Here is an 18566-nt window from a genome sequence, read left to right as displayed (position 1 = left end):
AAAAGGATGGACAACTGCCTTGATGGTCCATATGCAAAATGTGTGTTGGCGGCAGTAGAATCGTTGTGCAATTAGCTTCAAGTGTTGGTTATCTAAATTTTCTCAATAGTATTCCACTGAAAGAACATCGCCTTCCCTCCAGGGATTCCCATTACAGTTCCCATAGCATCTCTAATACTTAAGTGTTGTTCAGACATACTGGTGACATATCTAGCAGCCTGTGTCTGAATTGCCTCAATGTCTTCCTTAAATCTGACACTTCAGCAATACTCAAGACTAGGTTGCACTAGCGTCCTATTTGCTGTTTCCTTTACATATGAACCACACTTCCCTAAAATTCTCTCAATAAGTCAGTCAACCATTTGCTCTCTCTACCACAACCCTTACATGCTTGTTCCATGTCTTATCACTTTGCAACATTATACCCAGATATTTAAATGACATGACCGTCTCAAGCAGTGCACTCCTAATACTGTATCTGAAGATTATGAGTTTCTTTTTCCTACTCGTCTGCACAATTTACATTTTTATACAGTTATAGCTAGCTGTCATTCATCACACCAACAAGACATTTTGTCTAAGTAGTATTGTATCTCCCTTCAATTCCTCATTGACGGCACCTTCCCAGACACACCAGAAACATCGGCAAAGAAATTAAGATTGCTGCCCATCCTATCTGCCATATCATTTATATACATACAAAGTAATAACGTTTCTATCAGACTTCCCTGAGGCACTCCTGATAATAACCTTTGTCTCTGATGAACACTCATTATCGATGACTTTTGGGGTTTTATTACTTATGAAGCCTTTCGAGCCATTCACGCATCTGGGACCTACTTTCATTAACAGTCTGCAGTGGAGCACTGTGACAAAAGATTTCTGGAAATCTAGAAATATGGAATCTGCTGATTCCCCTTCATCTATAGGTAGCAGTGTATCACGCTAGAAAAGGGCAAGCTGAGTTCCGCCCGAGCAATGCTTTCTAAAACTGTGCTGATATGTGAACATAAGCTTTTTGCAATTCTTGAGTTTCTCCCGGCGTATTTGATAATCAAAATATCCACGGGTGTACTGCCGGTCTATAGTGTCCAACGGGCACAATATTTCGGCGATCAAACATGTCGCCATGATCAGGTGAACTGTCGGACTGAGCTCCTGTGAACGCGCCTGCTGAGCAGAGATATTCTTGTTTCAACAAAGATCGTTCTGAAATAAATGATTTTCCACACTAAGGAAGTCTCGACTACTGATATAAGTGATGGATTACCAATTAATCATCATGCGACATTTGCATTTAACAGGCAAAGTTCAGAAGTCTGGTGTAGGAGTAGTGTATGCTGTATTCAATACAACACAATCAACTGAGTGACTATTACTGCAGTTTTGCTTGAATGCCATCAGGTCGCTCATTGAGCATTCCTATGCAATACTGTTACTGGTGACTAGTTATGATGCTTTTATCGCCAGCTCGAGTAACGTAGAAGTAAATATCCTTGGATTAGTGAAGCAACTTAAATCACTTAATAAAAGCAAGTCTTCTTGTCCAGACTGTATACCAATTAGGATCCTTTTGGAGTATGCTGATGCATTAGCTCTATACTTAACAATCTCATACAACCGTTCGCTCAATGAAAGATCCATACCCAAAGGCTGGAAAGGTGCACAGGTTACACCAATATTCAAAAAAGCTAGTAGGAGTCATCCGCTCAATTACAGGCCTATATTATTAACGTCGATATGCAGCAGGATTTTGGAACAGATTTTGTGTTCAAACATTATGAATTACCTAGAAGAACACTGTCCATTGACGCACTGTCAATATGGGTTTAGAAAACATCGTTATTGTGAAACACAACTAGCTCTTTATTCAGATGAAGTGTTGAGTGCAATTGACAAAGGATTTCAGATCGATTCTGTATTTCTGGAATTCCGGAAGGGTTTTGACACTGTACCACACGAGTGGCTTGAAGTGAAATTGTATGGTTATGGAATATTGTCTCAGTTATGTGACTGGATTTGTGATTTCCTGTCAGAGAGGTCACAGTTTGTAGTAACTGACAGAAAGTCAGAGTAAAACACAAGTGATTTCTGGCGTTCCTCAAGGTACTGTTACAGGCCCTTTGCTGTTTCTTATCTATATAAACGATTTGGGAGACAATCTGAGCAGCCGTCTTAGGTTGTTTGCAGATGACACTGTCGTTTATTGACTAATAAAGTCATCAGAAGAACAAAACTAAATTGCAAAACAATTTAGAAAAGATATCTGAATGGTGCGGAAATTGGCAGTTGACCCTAAATAACGAAAAGTGAGAGATCATCCACATGAGTGCTAAAAGGAATTCGTTAAACTTCGGTTACATGAAAAACCAGTCTAACGTAAAAGCCTTAAATTCAACGAAATACCTTGGTATTACAATTACAAATAACTTAAATTGGAAGAAACACATAGAAAATGTTGTGGGGAAGGCTAACAAAAGACTGCGTTTTATTGGCAAGATACTTGGAAAATGTAACAGATCTACTAAGGAGACTGCCTACTCTACACTTGTCCAACCTCTTCTAGAATACTGTTGTGTGCTGTGGGATCCTTACCAGATAGGACGAACAGAGTACATCGAAAAAGTTCAAAAAGGGGCAGCATGTTTTGGACTATCGTGAAATATGGGAGTGTGCTGGACATCATTTTCGTTGAGACGGAATCTTCACACGAAATTCCAATCACCAACTTTCTCCTCAGAATGGGAAAATATTTTGTTGACACTGACCTACATAGGGAGAAACAATCACCAAGATAAAATAAGGGAAATCTTTCCGCGTGCTTTACGAAATTGGAATAATAGAGAATTGTGAAGGTGGTTCGATGAACTCTCTACCAGGCACTTAAATGTGATTTGCAGAGTATCCGTGTAGATGCAGATGTAGAAGAAGAAATGAAAGGCTGAGCTCTACCAAAATATGTAAACTCAAGCAAAGAGTAGTGTGAACATAATATTTTCCATCCGATAGTTCCAAAAGTGTGGTTTGCACTAGGAATTCTTCCCCAAGGGTGTGTCCATAACAGCTGGAATTTGTTCCCAACAATTGAAACGCCTTTTGGTCACACTGTAAGAAAAATTGACCAATAAAACTACATCACATGTGCTACTGCATGATAACGCACTTTGTTGATTTGAGAAACAAAACTATCCAAGAGACTGACAAGGAATTCATATCTCAGGCACGTTTCCCTCTGCTTGTTTACCTTGGAAATTTTACTTTTGTGCTCTTGAGTGATCAACTTTCAAGGCAATTCGTTTATAGATGAAAATGCTCTTCGAACTACACTGGTTTCATGACATCGTTAGCACCAGTAGGTTCCTGAAGGCGTATAAATAGTAAACTGCTTTAGCATTGTCAGATTGTTTTAGATATTGTGAAAGAATATACTGTTGCTGATTAATTACTCTTTGATGATTACTGTTGTGTTCAATAAACTAATGGAAAATGCAGTTAAAATATTCACTGTTCTAATGTAAATTAAATACAACATGCTACCTAAACATTATGACGGCAGTCTTAGTAAAGCATTAAGTGTCTGTTAGACGATTGTGCTTATTTTGACACAAATTAGTAGGATATTACAGACTTTTGACTTTGGAAGGTCTGTATTTACTACGTGTCATGTATCATACTCAAGTATTATGAAAATGTGGCACTTCATAAATAAAATTATGTATTCACAACAACAAAAAATATCGGCAGAAAACAAAAGTGGTATTATGAGTGTTGCAGTACCATAAGGTTTTTGCTCTGACACTAAGGGGTATTGAAAGTAGCAAGACAAATTTTGTTAGTGTTTAGGGTTCTGGAGCATAATATGACACCAAACTCTTATCGTAGGCCCTAGCGGAAATGCAAAAAGCAGGGAGCTTTCCACTCTGTTGTCCAACAGCGTGTTCCCTTTCATGCATTACCACCACTTGCAGATTTTTTAGAGACTTGTGAGCATAAAGTTCTTCAGTAGAATGAGCTTTGTTATTCTGCTATTTATGATACGGAAAAATGCAACAAAGAAGAGTTCCCCTAGAGCATTGAAGATATTTGCACATGTCTGTATTCAGGAATGACTGCCAGCTGCCACAACTCTTCACAGAATTCATACTGCAGGCAACACAACTGTCAGTGCACATCAATCTTCACTCAGTAAGTCGTCAGAAAATGTCAAATTGAGGTCGCTTTCCAAGTCATATTCAGTACAAAGTGGGGTGTTGTTAAGGTAGGTGAGTGTGCTAGCGATTACTCTTTGAAAGTTCCCATATGACTATTCTGATAGTCAAAATAACCTGTTGGTGTGTAACCATTGGGAACTAAATTAATGCCAAACTGCTAGAACTTGAGGCAATATGTAGACTCTTCCCCTTCACCGGGTAACATCTTACTGTTATTTAGGATTCTCTCTGCCCTAGGCGTAAAGCAAATTGAACTTCACATTCATGACGTGCTCTCTGCTATTCTTGACAAACTTCACCAAATTGTAATCACTGTAACAAGTGGGTGGTGGTGGTGGTGGTGGTGGTGGTGGTGGTGGTGGTGGTGGTGGTGGTGGTGGTGGTGAACTGCTTAAGTAACGTTAATAGTGGCGTACATAATCTAGCACTGACTACGTGACTAAACGTAGTGTGGTGTCATCGTCGCTTCTCTTTATTTGGCATTAGCTTGAGGAATCTGATTTAACGAACATAGTTCTCCATTCATGATATGCTGATGATACAGTATGAGTACAGAGATCAGTGTGCGGGCATTACATTAATTGTGCAGTGAATTGTATGACAAATATTACCATTAGCTGTGCAACTGAAATGACTTGCTACACAGGTACTCCATGTTGCACTTGGTTAAGTGATCAGTTCACTGCAATCCTGCATCTACGTTCATAAATACTTGTGTACTGACCATTCATCAAAAGAACTAAACTACTCCCGAACAGGCCATCAAGGCCTAACAGTACCGACCAGCCGTTGTCTCATTCTCAGCTCACAGGTGTCACTGCATGCAGATATGGAAGGGCATGTGGTCAGCACACTGCTCTCCCAGCCCTATGTCAGTTTCTGAGACCAGAGCCACTACTTTTCAATCAAGTAGCTCCTCAGTTTGCCTCACAAGGGCTGAGTGCACCCCACTTACCAACAGCGCTCGGCAGACTGGATGGTCAACCATTAAAGTGCTAGCCCAGTTCGACAGTGCTTAACTTTGGTGATCTGATGGGAACTGGTGTTACCACTGCAGCAAGGCCATTGGCTACTGACTATTCATTATTTGAGTAAATATACACTCCACCTGATTTGCATGTATATGACATGGGTTAGTGCCGTAACAAAGCAGTGACTAGGGAATGGATTTTGTTGAAGTCCTGTTACATTGATGGCAAGACAAATGTTTGCAGATCACCTGTATTGCCTAAAAAAATTGTATATTAAATATCTAAGGACAGACGTCCACACTGTCACAGGGAATTTAAATACAGCAGTGGTGTCAGATGAAAATTTGTGTTCACCCAGGGTTCGAACCTGGACGTCCTGCATAGTATGCAGACACACTGATCATTGCACTATCAAGACACAACAGCCAAGATGCCCGCAGGACCTACCTATACACTCTCCTCACCAGGTGCAAATTCTCATATTTGCTGCATAACACATACTCCCATCCCCGCCCATTATTCCACTCACTTGCTGCCACACTGTCACTGTATTCCCATGAGGGCTTGGACAATGACATGCATCTAACACTGAAAACTGGCCTGGCGAGACCTGAATAGTTATCCAGCATGTTTCAGAAGGAATACTAAATATTGTAGGAGGTGGTAGTGTAGACAAATTGCAGAAAAAATGCCATATAACATGTCTACTTTTTATTGAGTACGTACAGCTGAGTACAGTGAATTTTCGTTTAGTTTGTTGGTCCTTACAGGATCCCATTGTCTACACTTTCTTGAAAATGTGCTTCCAGCATTATTTGAAGAGGTTCCTTAGGCTAGAAGAATGCTTATGTTCCTCCAGAGTGACAAGGGCTCCTGCACATTCTAGTCGTCAGGTGGCACATCGTCCAAACCCAACATTTCCTGGAAAATGGATCAGTAGGTACGGGCATTTTTCTTGGCTACTAATGTTCCCAGACCTTATCCCTTTGGATTTTTGCCTGTGGGATGTTTGAAAGGCGAAGTCTACAAAGAGAAAGTAAACCCAAGAGGCAATTTGATCGTTTGGATTATGAGTAGTGCAGCCCTCGTAAAAGATCGCAAAGACGACCTCAGAAGATCTACAAGTACTGTTTTAAGGAGAAGTCAAAAGTGCATTGAAGTTGGGGGGGGGGGGGGGGGGAATTTTTGAAAATCAACTTTGAATGCCCTCATTTGAGTTTGTTAGGGTTAGGTACTAACAGCTGCATCTTTGTACTCAATAAAATGTGGACACATTTATATGGAATTTTTATGCAATTTGCCTATACTACCAACTGCTAAAATATGTGCTGTTCTTCCTGAACCACCCTGCATAAGCATATATGTGTGGTGTTTGTTCTTTCGGACACGTCTGAAAGAGAACACACCATGAATCCGGGTTCGAATCTGGTCAGGCACAAATTTTCATCTGCCGCCGTAGCTGTATTTTGATGCACTGTGACAGCCTGAGCATCTGACCTTTGATATTTAATTGATTAACAAGGCTGTCTGTTTTTATTCGTAGTGTCTGTTCTTTCGGGCATGTTCGAAAGAACACACACACACACACACACACACACACACACACACACACACACTTCTATCTTAAGTGCTATTCAGAAAATTTGATAGTGACAGACTGGAGCTGCATTAACCTACTCATTTCACTAGATATACTACAGCGACGAGTGAATGCTCACATTAATACCTCACTGGGTGTGCTACTGCAACTGTAACCAAAGATTCAAATCCCACTGGAAAAGTATATTTCAAGTCGGACGGTTTTTCTCCTCTACTGCCATTGAAAATGATCACAACAAAATCAAGCTTAGCAATTCTACGAAACCCTTGAGTTCATATTGTGTTACTGTGCAGACAAAGAAAGTAGTTTTTCACAATTATCAGATGACAGATGGAGTTTGTCCACTAATTATGACTGCATTATTAATTGTTGGTTCACAGGCACTTTTCGGCCACTTATTGTAACCATTTTTTGAATATTAGACCTGGAAGAATACAAACATCAGAGTTTTGCAGTATGGAATATTCCAATTCACCTTAAGTCTTCATGTTTTGAGCAGCGACAGGATATCAGTCAGAAATGCTGACAACAAGAATTGCGAGGTCATCCCTGTTTTCTGGCGGGTGAGCCAATGACAGTGATCTCAATAATAATAATATTGTATAGCAAAGATATGTTACCAACTCAACCACTGGAGAAGGTCCAAAATTGTGAATTGCATCTGGTGAACAGGCTTTCGAGGTTTCGGTCCGATTAAGACAACAAAACACAAATAATTGTTGCATTTATTAATTTATGACATTTAGTTTGCACTCAGTGCATCGCTGTATTACAAGTAATGAGGATATTCTGGCCCGTGCCAACCACAACTTTGAGACTAAGGTATAGTGACTTAAGAGGTCAGTCACAGAACACGTCAGCTGGTATCCTTCCCGGTAGTATAACTGAAACTTAGCAACAATGCAGAATATGTTTGGCAACTCCGTGACCGACTAATTACTTCCTCGATGGCACAGATCTATCCTGCTAAATTCACTTGATATTATCATGTCATTTCAGTTGGATAATGTGACTTTCTCTTGAGGTATAAGAATATCAATTAATGCTTTAGAGTCCACAAAAGTCATTCCACACAGGAAATATAACTACTCCCGCCTCTTATTTTGCATTTTGTCTGTCATTGGGGCTACTGGGGCAATAAGTAAGACACATCTGCTGCACCTCTTCACTAGCTCCAAGGTAACATGCTTACTTAACAGATGCAAGCTGATTTTGTTCGCCTTTAAAGACTCGCTGAAAGACAGATTTTGAATTCTTTTGTAGCAGAGCTAAAAGCAGGCATATAGAAACTCTATAAAGAAATCGCAAGACAACGCTTGGGCAAAATTCGTCTTGCTACTTTCAATACCCCTTAGTGTTAGAGCAAAAACTTTATGCTACTGCTAACTTCATAATGCCACCTTTGTTTTCTGCCAACAAATTTTTTGTTGTTGTGAATACATAATTTTATTTATGAAGTGCCACATTTTCATAATACTTGAGTATGATGCATGACACGAAGTAAATACAGACCTTCTCAAAGTCAAAAGTCGGTAATATCCTACTAATTTGTGTCAAAATAAGCACAATCATCTAACAGACACTTAATGCTTTACTAAGATAGACTGCCGTCGTAATGTTTAGGTAGCATGTTGTATTTAATTTATATTAAAACAGTGAATATTTTAACTGCGTTTTCCATTAGTTTAATGAACACAACAGTAATCATCAAAGAGAAATTAATCAGCAACAGTATATTCTTTCACAATATCTAAAACACTCTGACAATGCTAAAGCAGTTTACTATTTATACGCCTTCAGGAACCTACTGGTGCTAACGATGTCATGAAACCAGTGTAGTTTGAAGAGCATTTTCATCTATAAACGAATTGCCTTGAAGGTTGATCACTCAAGAGCACGAAAGTAAAATTTCCCAAGTAAACAATCAGAGGGACACGTGCCTGAGATATGAATTCCCTGTCAGTCTCTTGGATAGTTTTGTTTCTCAAATCAACAAAGTGCATTATCATGCAGTAGCACATGTGCGTATCAGTCGATTTTTCTTACAGTGTGACCAAAAGGTGATTCAGTTGTTGGGAACAAATTCCAGCTGTTACGGACACACCCTTGGGGAAGAATTCCTAGTGCAAAACACACTTTTGGAACTACCAGATGGAAAATATTATGTTCACACTACTCTTTGCTTGAGTTTGTCTTTTGGCAGTGTTCAGCCTTTCATTTCTTCTTCTGAATTAAGCAATTAAGGCATCGTAACTCGTCACCAGTAACAGTACCACATAGGAATGCTCAATGAGCGACCTGATGACGTTCAATAATAGTCACTCTGTTGATTTTTGTTGTATCAAATACAGCATGCAGTATTCCTACACCAGACGTCCATATCTTGTCTGTTGGCTGCAAATGTAGTATGGTGATTAAAATGGTAATCTGTCACTTATATCAATAGTTGAGACTTCTTTAGTGTGGAAAATCATTTATTCCAGAACAATCTTTGTTTAAACAAGAATATATAGTTTTTGGAATATTTTTCCCATAAGTACTCACTCCACGCACAGTCAAAATCTTTTGAGCTGCCTCCTCTCCATTCACCCCTCTATTACCCCAAAAGCGAATATTGAGTTACAGATGCTACACCTTTTCCACTTCTGACCCAATTTCACAATGCTTAACTGTAGTTCGTGATTTTCAAGTGTACAAAATCCAATGCTTAACTGCAAGATGATAACTATAACTTCAAATTCGAAACTGACAGTTGATAAATACACTGACAGTATCGTGCCGCCTTCACTCGGACGGTGCCTGATTTCAGGTGCCATGTCGTCTGGCCAGTGGCTGCTGCAGCCTGAGGAAACGCTCGAGCATAGGCTGTTCTGATCGCGACACAGCCACAAGCTGCACTGCGGAATTGTTTCTGGAAGTATTTCTTATTACTGGCAGGTAGAATGTGAAGCGAATTATCTTCGATGTTCAATCAGACTTATACTCATAACTTTAGGTGAGAGCTGGAGATCACATTGTATGTGAACATGTGACTATAAGTTTAGAATGCATGATGATTACCACTAGAAGGGAGTGGAGTGACATTACATTGGCTGGATTCACGCAAGAGATACTGGGCCAGCCCAGGGACTTATGGTGTGGGGTGCTATGCACTACAACCAAAAAGCACAGTTGGTGTATGTCCAGAGCACTGTGACCTATGTGAATGACAATCTGTGGTGTCTTGGTGTCACAAGGTGTCAGCCTTTCGCCTTGCCCTGCCAGATCATTTGACTTGTTACCAACCAAAAATGTGTGGGATAGGGTGAAATGACGGCTGAGCAGACGGGGGAGTGACATTACATTGGCTGGATTCACGCAAGACATACTGGGCCAGCTCTTGCTGGCAAGACATACTGGGCCAGCTCTTGCTGGCAAGACATACTGGGCCAGCTCTTGCTGGCAAGACATACTGGGCCAGCTCTTGCTGGCAAGACATACTGGGCCAGCTCTTGCTGGCAAGACATACTGGGCCAGCTCTTGCTGGCAAGACATACTGGGCCAGCTCTTGCTGGCAAGACATACTGGGCCAGCTCTTGCTGGCAAGACATACTGGGCCAGCTCTTGCTGGCAAGACATACTGGGCCAGCTCTTGCTGGCAAGACATACTGGGCCAGCTCTTGCGTGAATCCAGCCTATGTAATGCCACTCCCCCTGTCTGCTCAGCCGTCATTTCACCCTATCCCACATATTCTTGGTTGGTAACAAGTAAAATGAACTGGCAGGGCAAGGCAAAAGGCTGACACCACAAATGAACTTTGGAACTAAGTGAATGCGGCATGGATGGCTATACCACAGGACGCCATTTGGTCCTTATATGCATTGATTCCATCATGCAGGGACAAGTTATTGGGGATCATGGTGGACCCTGTGCATACTGGGCAACAGAACACATGCTGAACAGAGGTGTACATAGGACCAGAATTTTCTCAGTTTCTCAGCCAGACCTAATGCTTCAGGTGTGATTGAGGTAGTTGTTATATGCTTCATGCATAGATTGTTTCACAGACGTACTAGCCCGGGGACTGGGTGTTTGTGTTGTCCTCATTTTATCATCATCATTCATGACAGTGGCAAGATTGGACTAAATAAAAATAGGTCTACAGGTATGTAAAAATTGAGACTTCGTACGAGCGCTGATGAACGCACAGTTGAGTGTCCCACAAACCAAACATCACTACCACCATCACAGACACACTAATCTTACTGACCTCTGCCTGTTGTCATTTGCACGTTCTCTTGTGAATTAAAAATGCAACAGCCTGTGCTTCCTCAGTGTTACCTGAATTTCATTTTTGAACTGTGGAGGCTGTCCTTAATCCACTTATTAGGCACAATAGTTCTCTGGACAATGATTTACAATCTGTTTAAACCTGCACTAATTCTTCTACATCCATCTTGCTGGAACTAAATGATGTCAGTTCATCGACTAAGTAAGGGGGTATCAACTGCATATCTGCTTGTTATAGCAGAAACACATGCCAAGCCTTATCGTTTGATTTATTAACATTTGTAACCATAGTCGCTATAATAACATGAGGATCTCACATCTCAGTCTCTATATGAGGTTCCAGCCTTTTTGTAGCTACAAGGTCTAAGATATTTCCATTACATGTGGCTTACCAATCTAGCTGCGCAAGACACATTTTTAGAAAATATGTTCAAAAGCACTTTGCAAGACTGACTTACTGTACACCATCCCACAACCCTCTCCACCCCAATCCCCCACAATGAATCCATATATGTATCAGTCTGCATGTGGTAGATTAAATGGCAATGTAGGAAAAGATATATTGCTACTTACTGTAAATATAACACACAAAGTTGCAGATAGGCACTATTAAGACAAAACAAAAGCTTTTGGCCAAAATGCCATTTGGTTGCTGCCATAGTGACACTGTGGCTTGAGCTGCTGTAGTGTGTGTGTGTGTGTGTGTGTGTGTGTGTGTGTGTGTGTGTGTGTGTGTGTGTGTGTGTGTTTATGGCTGTTGTAAGTGTCTTTCAATTGTGCCTGTCTGTAACTTAATGTGTCATCTTTATGGTAAATAGAAATCTATCTTTACATTGCTGATATTCCTTCCTGGAATTTCCTTGGTAGATTAAAGTCATCTCCAATTAGTATTACAGCATGGTCTGGGTATTTATGCACTACTGACTGTAGACTTCCTTTGAATGACTCTAAAACTGTCGCAGCACAATCAAGTGGCTGGTAAAACTTCCAACAGTTAACTTTAACAGTATTGTGAAAAGGAAAGTTGCTACTCAGCATGTAGTGGAGATGCTGAGTTGCAGATAAGCACAACAGTAATACTGTCACAAATATAGCCATCAGCCAGTAAGGCCTTCATCACAATTAGATGGCAAAAACACACAAACCCACTCACGAACACATGACTGCAGTCTTCGGCAACTGAGGCCACACTGTGAGCAGCAACACTAGTGTATGATGGGAGTGGCAAGTGGGTGGGGGTAAGGAGGAGGCTGGGGTGGGGAGAGGAAGGGGTAGTAGGTTATGGGTGGCAGGCAGCGACATGCTGTTGGGAGCATGCAGCGATGAGGTGCAAAGAGGGTAGAGCAGCTATGTGCACTCAGGAGGTTAGACAGACAGCAGCAGGGAGCTGAAAACCAGAGAAGTAAAAAAACAGGTTGCGGTGGAGGAATTAAGGCCATGTAGAGGGGCTGGATGGGAGAGAACAATGATTAACGAAGTTTGAAGCTTGGAGGTTCACGGGAATGTAGGATATATTGCAGGAAAAGTTCCCACCTGCACAATTCAGAAAAGCTGGCGTTGGTGGGAAGGATCCATCAACAGTTAGCTAGGTTCCACCTAGACTTGTTCTGTGCAATCCGATAACTTCGCTGTCAAAATCAGTTTCGGCTTCAATAAAGGTAATTTTCTTGTCGGCTACAGTGAACACTACCCCTCCCGTGGCTTCTAATCTGTCTTTCTGTTGAATCGATAAATATCTCAGAAATTTTCTACTTTAGGTTTCAACCAGCTCATTCCCAAGGTAATTTTTGTGCGAGAGCTTTCCTGGAGGCCAGTAAATTCAGGAACTTTGTTATAAACACTGCGACAATTTGCTGTTAAAAATTTTGAAAGTCGAAGTGTCTTTATTCTGGAAAGTGGTCCAACTTCCCTGTTAGTGTATCGACTGTGGAGTCTTCTTCAGTGTACCTCAAACTATTGCCAAGCCTAGGAGGAGGAGAGAAAAAAAAAAAAAACAACCATGTGCACTCCACAAGTGCTCTGCTTCTTCCCAAGTAGCTGCTGCCTTTGTGTAGTGCACGCCGATACTATCAGGAGGAATCCTAACAATCCCCAATTGAAAATGCAGTTATAGAAATCTGCGGCCAAGACTGTCATAGAGTTGACAAAGCATTTGATTTAGACCCTCCATTTGCCTCTAAACCAAAGGACACTCATCAGCTCTTGGAACAGTGGTGCAAATTGTGATCCCTGTTTGCACTCAGCACACGAAATCAGAAGCCTTCACTATTTTCACAAGCCTGTACGAACTGACGGTGGCTTCAGAATTCATGTGACAGGCGTTGTTGGTGCCGATGTGAGCCATAATTTGCTAGTGACTGCACACTGAACACTTCATAGCCACATGAGAGATCACCTCCACATCTCAGATAAGGCTCCCCCGGCAGACATTGAGAGTCTAAAATTAGCTTTCTTTCCAGCCCTGAATGCTACCTTCCTAAGGTGCCCCATAATGCACCTAATGTTGTAGCTCTCAATAACTAGTAAACAACTGTCCCCATGTGCCAGCTTACACCATGTTGAAGGAGTGGTCACCTGTTGACTCACAGGGTGAACAGGCAAAGCCAGACAGCCAGCATCCAGATTGGCCCTCTGCCTCAAGTGATACGAATGCGTTTCTGCTTGCCACTCACTATTCTGTGAGGGCTGATCACTATGTTTGGTGCACTAGAAAGTGCCTCAACAGCTGATTTCATGGGCGAAAGAAGTGACACCTTGGGTATCCTGAGTGACATGCTAGATTCTCTGACACCGTTACACCATGAGGCAGCAGCCTGAAGGCGGCAGATCATAGCCAAAAGTGTATTCTGCTGTTCGCGAATTGCAGCCAGTTCCTTGTGTGTCCGCACCCAGCATGCACACGTCTTACCCATGCTAGCAGGGCTAACTGAAACAGTAAATTACAAAAGCAGATAGATACTTAGCTATGCAACTTGGTACCCTCCTGATGTGTCACCAATAGGCCATGTTTTCTTGGTGTATTGTGTAGCTGGTTGTTCAAAGAAATGAAAACTGCACTACAGGCTGCCTGAATTTATACTTGCAGTTAAAAACAAAAGATTAAACCTCTTAAGTAGGAACACATGCATGAAATTTCATATTATATTACTGTGAAAACACAGGAAAAACTAAATACAAGACTTGCCACTCTGGAGATGCAAACAGGCAGCAGCAGTGGGCCTAACTGCTCGAAGCAGAACAGAAAGTTGGATCAAAATAGTCCTTTGTATCTATGTGTAATAATGTAAAAGTGGTTAACAATTAGTGTAATGTTACTTCCCTTCCAGCAATGCTTTGTATATGCATAAATACAGTCATACTTTTAAACAATGGAAACTACAGGTAGAAATATCAACAATGTGGGAAAAGATAGATTGCTGCTTACTGTAAAGAAGACACTCTAAGTTGCAGGCAGGCTCAATAAAAAGATACTTGCATAAAGCTCTCGGCCATAGCCTTCATCAGGAAAAGAGAAACACATACTATTAATACACGCAACTAAGCGCATCTCATGGACACGACTGCCAACTCGGGCAGCTCAGACTGGTGTGCATTTCGGTCTGAGCTGCCAGAGTTGGTGGTCATGTGTGTATGAGATGTGCTTAGCTGTGTCTATGAATGGTATTTGTTTCTCTTTGCTGATAAAGGCTGTGGCCGAGAGCTTTATGTAAGTATCTTTAACTGTGCCTGTGTGCAACTTAGCGTGTCTTCTTTATGGTAAGTAGCAATCTATCTTTTCATACCTTGTTAATAGTCGCACTTTTGTTTGATTCCATGTTGTCCATTTTCCCTTGAAACTGGCTGTGGGACATAGTTCATAGGTGAGCGGTTTCGTAGTTTGCAGGTGAGTTGTTGTGTTATCTTATTCCATTGCCTGTATTTAAATGTTTTCCACAGTTACTTAATTTTAATCCCACAAAGTAAGATTGATTGTATTGTCCATTATTAATAATTTTGCAATTGACATGCTGTTGATTGTGACACCTCGTGGCACCAGTCGTACTTTCTTCATACATGAATGTGTGTCATAGTTTAGTAATTACATTTATATAAGACTGAAGAGAAATTGTATATCTGTTTCAGGGGGAGAATTTTACAAAGCCTAGCTATTTTGAATATCTGCTGCCCTTGTATTTTACCAAATCACATCATATATGGATTTGAATTGAAATTATATGATTGAGACAAAATTTTTAATAGCTGCCAAAGTAACATGATTGCACACCCCTATATAGACTTTTTAGGGTGATATTGTACATGTCTAAACTTCAAATGGCCCTTCGAGACATGTTGACAAATAGAAATACATATACAAGTGTGTTTGTACTGATTAAGATTGTTGTTGTTGTGGTCTTCAGTCCTGAGACTGGTTTGATGCAGCTCTCCATGATACTCTATCCTGTGCAAGCTCCTTCATTTCCCAGTACCTACTGCAACCTACATCCTGCTGAATCTGCTTAGTGTATTCATCTCTTGGTCTCCCTCTACGATTTTTACCCTCCACGCTGCCCTCCAATGCTAAATTGGTGATCCCTTGATGCCTCAGAACATGTCCTACCAACCGATCCCTTCTTCTAGTTAAGTTGTGCCACAAACTTTTCTTCTCCCCGATCCTATTCAATACCTCCTCATTAGTTACATGGTCTACCCACCTAATCTTCAACATTCTTCTGTAGCACCACATTTTGAAAGCTTCTATTCTCTTCTTGTCCAAACTATTTATCGTCCATGTTTCACTTCCATACATGGCTACACTCCATCCATACAAATACTTTCACAAACGACTTCCTTACACTTAAATCTATACTCGATGATAACAAATTTCTCTTCTTCAGAAACGCTTTCCTTGCCATTGCCAGTCTACATTTTATATCCTCTCTACTTTGACCATCATCAGTTATTTTGCTCCCCAAATAGCAAAACTCCTTTACTACTTTAAGTGCCTCATTTCCTAATCTAATTCCCTCTGCATGACCTGACTTAATTCGACTACATTCCATTATCCTCGTTTTGCTTTTGTTGATGTTCATCTTATATCCTCCTTTCAAGACACTATCCATTCCATTCAACTGCTCTTCCAAGTCCTTTGCTGTCTCTGACAGAATTACAGTGTCGTCGGTGAACCTCAAAGTTTTAATTTCTTCTCCATGGATTTTAATACCTACTCCGAATTTTTCTTTAGTTTCCTTTATTGCTTGCTCAATATACAGATTGAATAACATTGGGGAGAGGCTACAACCCTGTCTCACTCCTTTCCCAACCACTGCTTCCCTTTCATGTCCCTCGACTGTATAACTGCCATCTGGTTTCTGTACAAATTGTAAATAGCCTTTCGCTCCCTGTATTTTACCCCTTCCACCTTTAGAATTTGAAGGAGAGTATTCCAGCCAACATTATCAAAAGCTTTCTCTAAGTCGACAACTATGATTGGAAACAAAAAATACTCTTGTGAACTTGAGTGAAAATGCCAGTTACTTGTATCTCCTTTACCCAGTTAACAATGTAGCGATTTCTGTGATTGAAAGAGTGTTGAGAAAGAAGTTTCCATTAAAAAACCTCATACTTTCCAAGTTAAGAGGTTAGTGCAAAACATTTTTTAGTCGTTCACAAAAATTACTGTAGATTTGTTGTATAATACATTCCCATTTAGCATGTGGTTTTGGCATTAGACAGTTTTTATGTATTTCAGTCCTTTCACTTTTACTGTTGCCAATATCTTTCCATTCCTTTGACATCATTTTCCTTGGATGTTGGGTCTTCATATCATCATCATTTCTTCCTCTGTCCCTGCAAGTATCTTGAACACCTCTGTTAGTTGTCAGATAACTCCCTACATGCTATGCCTGCTTGTAGCTGTTTCTGGACAGAGCAGTTTGGACTCCCCAAAGTGTCATTTCCATTTTGTTAATCTGTTCCTGTGCAACCAAATTAAATGTACACTTCTATTCCTCGTCATCTCTCTCACTCTTTCTCACTCCCTGTAATCTGTAGTAAGGGAATGCTATCTCTCAAATATGCTATGTGTTGTGCAGTATCAAACTTGTACAATGAGTTTCATTTATAAAGTACTACATTTTGAAGCTGGTAGTTGCAGAAAGCGATTTAAATATAGCTTAAAAAAACCCCAACAGTGTTAAATACATGAAATTTGTGAAAAACCAAAAAAAAAAAATTAACTTCTGTATTATGAAAACGGTAGATTGTTGCTCACCGTTGAGCTGCAGACACACACACGGAAGCTCTAAACATATAGCAGTCGTTTTTGTTGGGCCTGTCTGTGACTCAACATCTCCTTTGTATGGGTGGTGTGTAGCAGTCCATCCTTGGCATAATTTTGTTGTTGTTCCATCCTGGACTTTCCATTGTGTAATATTTAATTTAAAATAACAAACTGAATCTAGAATTATGTAGCTTCATTTTCATACAATGAAGATGTACAAGCATTACAAAAAGTCAATAAATATTTTAATTATATGAGAAATGAGTGCGATCGTTGCAAATAGCTGATCTGGTCACACACGTCCTGCATGTCTTTGTGCAAAGAGTGGCCCAAAAGCCTATTTCTTCTTCTTCTTCTTCTTCTTCAACAATATCTAACAAAAATAAAATTTCATTGTGTTATTCCCGTGACTTTTTTTTTATGAGCTTCTCATCTAATTTGTGTGATGTGTTGCTTGTGAGTCACCCTTTGTCATATTCTTTCTTTGTTCCCTTTTTCCTGACTGCATTTTGGTTGGGATTTTTCCATTGAATGTCAATACTGCATGCTATAAAACTTTTGAACTCTGCTTGATTATATGTAGGTAAGTGACTTAATTATAAATTCGTCTCCCTTCTTTATATTTGATAAGACAGAATTATTTGCTTAATTTTGGATGTGTACACTTTCGTTCGTGTTGAGTATGCTTGCTGTAATGACAGTTATTGTAGGCATACAGTGCAAGAAGAAAATAACCACTTATACTGCTCTGCAGGTTGAGACAGCAACTGCATTTGTATGTTTCATATAAGATGTTTCTCATCAAATTAATCGAATTCTTCGAAATATCCAAAATATGGAGATGAATAAATCTTAAAGTATTCAAACAGTTCTAAAAGTTCCATGCTTTATACTGATTATTAATGTCCCATCTTTGTGAGATGATTCCAAAAATTGTTTGTTTGATGTATTACTGTTTAGTAGGTTTTGAATTATAATGTACTGTAACATGATGGCCATAAGATATCAAAGCTTAAAAATTCTGATTTAATTTCTGTCTTTATCCAAGTGATGAGATTATATGACCAACACGCCGGTTGCTGTTGAAGTTCTGGGAAATTCTGTGGGATATTTACTTGCAGATGCTTTAAAGCCTGCATCTTTTCTGATATATTCATGCAGTAGGATGTGTAAGATGATTGCCAAGAAGTATCGCACACATTTTAATCAGCTAAGAAATTTGGAAGCTTTTGTTGAGTATGGAATGAAGATTTCC

At 40.2% G+C, this 18566-nt stretch overlaps 1 protein-coding gene across 24 annotated transcripts in view; it reads left to right on the top strand.

Moving 5' to 3' along the window:
* The window catches only part of LOC126268007 (protein phosphatase 1 regulatory subunit 12C), a 319893-nt gene that overhangs the window by 154415 nt on the left and 146912 nt on the right, over nt 1-18566 (top strand). The gene's annotated exons all lie outside the window — the stretch shown is intronic.

Source organism: Schistocerca gregaria, chromosome 4 (assembly GCF_023897955.1).
Source record: "Schistocerca gregaria isolate iqSchGreg1 chromosome 4, iqSchGreg1.2, whole genome shotgun sequence".
NCBI classification, from domain to species: Eukaryota; Metazoa; Arthropoda; class Insecta; order Orthoptera; family Acrididae; genus Schistocerca; species Schistocerca gregaria.
Note: the sequence above shows the minus strand (reverse complement) of the source record. Positions and strands in the feature narration are given on the sequence as shown.